Raw genomic sequence first — 3,048 nt, 5'->3', positions numbered from 1 at the left:
TGTTGCGGAATTTGTTCCCAAAACAAAGTATGGTAAAATTTATCAAAGCATTTCTTAAAGAAATGTATTTTCATTACATTACAAAAAAACCCGGGATGTCAATCATCGATACAGATCATAAGCATAAACCAAAAACATCATAGGCCACAAAACACAATCTGGCCTCAAAACAACATAGGCCTTACAATATTCCATTTAGTATCTACTGGCCTAAAATCCACAATCTCTCGTCAAGTCATCCAACTATGCTTTTGCCGCTACCTGTAATACAAGAAACTGAGTGGGTCAGGCTGGGGAGCCTGGTGAGCATATAGGGTTTTCAACCCACAATAAATAAGTTTATTATTTTCAACAATCATTAAACTCGATTACCCGTTCCCGTGATCCTCACCTTACGTCCCTAAAGCATCTATCATAAGGGACCTATCCTAGCGAATTTCATCAGGATGGACACTACTGCTAAGGGGATTCCTCAGCCATAAGTTTCTGTAAGGCAACCATGGGGGGATGGAGTACACCGGTGAACACTTCTTTCACAAACACCTACAGGTTGCGATCCTGCTAGCGTTCCACTGGACTTCCTAGAAAAGTCTATGGTCGTCATCCATACTCTGCTAGATGACTGGAACAACGTCAACATTGAGGCCTCTCATCATTTTATTTCACCACACACCAACTATTTTATCTACCCATGTTCTACCCAACATATTTGTAGATATAAAATACATACATGGTCCAGATCTGTAAAACAAAGCTTACATCTTTTATCCAGCATAACTTTCAATGCATAAAATACATATACGGTCTAGATCTAAAGAAAAAGTTCAGATCTGAAGGAAAGAAGTTCAGATCTTTAATCCAACATAGATCTCAAAGTATACAGTTTAGATCTGAAGAAAAAGTTTAGATCTGAGATGAGGAAGTGTAGATCTGAAGGATAAAGTTTCAGATCTGAAAGAAAGAAGTATAGATCTTTCATCCAGCAAACATCTCAGGTAAACAGATAGCATATATATATATATATATATATATATATATATATATATATATATATATATATCACATAATTTATATAAAATACTTCATATCTATGTCTAAGATGAAAGTGACTATACACTCACCTGATAAGGAGTGATTCGGACAACACTTTGCTTCTTGAAATAATCTTCTTTGACGAAACCGGAAAGTTTGCTTGAAAACCGGGCTCTGCACGGGTAGAGTTTCAAATCGAAAAACTCTTTTTCTCGGAGCCTTCTAACGCTCCGGGGCTTTGTTCAAGTGCTAGGGAAGTTTCCTAGGCTTTTGGGGGGTTTAGGGAGGCTAGAGAGAGAAAGTAGTGAGAGAGAGAGAAGATTTTAGAGTGAAGGAATTGGCTGCCCTCGGCCTCCATTTATAGGAGAGGCCTCGGACGAACGTGGGGCGTAGCGCTCGCTGTACGTGGGGTGTACAGCTAGGCCGTACACACGTGGCGAGACTTCGGTGGGGCGACGTGGCTCTTTGTGGACCGAATAAAAAGTCAATACGCGGGGCGTACCTCCTTCGTACGCGAGGCATAGTGCGAACGTTGAGCGTCCAAAGGTACGCTGGGTGTACCCCTTCGCACAGCCTTCGTAATTTCCCACTCCAACTTCAAAAATTCATATATTTCACGTATGAGCTCCGTTTTCAACATTCTTTATATCCACGCGTAGGTGGGACTGTACTCTACAACTTTCGTTTAGATCGCTAGGGTTAAAAAGTCATCTATCGTATAAGGTTTCCAGATCCGGTCGGCAACAGACCATAGATCCGAACAAATAATGGCACACATGGCAAACACATAGCATTTAGCACATAAGGGCATTTTAGGCATCTTTCCTAAAATAAACTAGTGCTCGTGTCTAAAATATGGTACACACTCATCTCACAATCATCACTTAGCATTCTAAGTTTAAGTCTAGAAATCGTAGGATATTTCTTAGTTCGCTTAAACTAATGCTCTGATACCAACTGTGACATCCCCTAATTTCTCGGCCAGAAAAGACCGATTTAATTTATGCTTTTTAAAATAAAATCAGAGAAATCTTTTCAAAAGATGTTGCGGAATTGGTCCCCAAACAACATATGATAAAAGTTTATCAAAACCCTTCATTGAGAAGGTATATATTTTCCATATATATCAAAACCTCGGGATGTCATGTTCCGATACAGATCAAAAGCATAAACAAGACATTATAAGCCTTACTACAGTTATTTACAACTACTGGCCTATAATCCAAAAATCTCACGTCATCCTCCGACTATGCTCGGGGTCCACTACCTGTAATCATAAAAAAACTGAGTGGGTCAGGCTTGGGAGCCTGGTAAGCATATAGGGTTTTCAACCCACAATAATAATAAACTTATTAAGTTCACCAATCAACAATAACCCTGAATACCCGTTCCCGTTATCCTCACTTTACGTCCCTAAACACTTTTCACAAGGGACCTAGCCTAAAGAATATCATCGGGATGGACACTACTGCTAAGGGGTTTCCTCAGCCATACATGTCCTAAAGGCAACCATGAGGGGGATGGAGTACAGCGAATGAACACTCTAGTCCATTAACACCTACAGGTTGCGGACCTGCTAATGTTTCCCACTGGACTGTCTAGAAAGTTCGTGGTCGTCAACCAAACTCCGCTAGATGACTGAATCACAAATCACATCGAGGCCTCTCATTACTTTTATTTTATCACACATCACTATCTACCCATGTTCTACCCAATATATTTGTAGATAAAAATACTTACACAGTTTAAAACTTGTATAAAACATCAACTCAACAGTCACCTCAAATAAACAATTAATATATTTGCACATAGCACGTATTATAAGGTAAATACTTCATATCTATGTGTAAAATGAAAGTGACTATACACTCACATGTTTTGATGAAAATCGGGCAGCAATTCGTTTCCTAAAACGTTCGTTTCTAATAAAACCGGGAGTTTTATTGAGAAACCGGGCTCTGCAAAGGTCGGGCTTCGAAACCGAAAAGATAAATTTTCCGGGCTTCACGGGCTCTT

This window comes from Lactuca virosa, chromosome 2 (genome assembly GCF_052849685.1).
Source record: "Lactuca virosa cultivar CGN04683 chromosome 2, Lactuca_virosa_CGN04683_v6, whole genome shotgun sequence".
Classification (NCBI taxonomy): domain Eukaryota; kingdom Viridiplantae; phylum Streptophyta; class Magnoliopsida; order Asterales; family Asteraceae; genus Lactuca; species Lactuca virosa.
The sequence above is the reverse complement of the archived record's forward strand: the minus strand, read 5'-3'. Positions refer to the sequence as shown.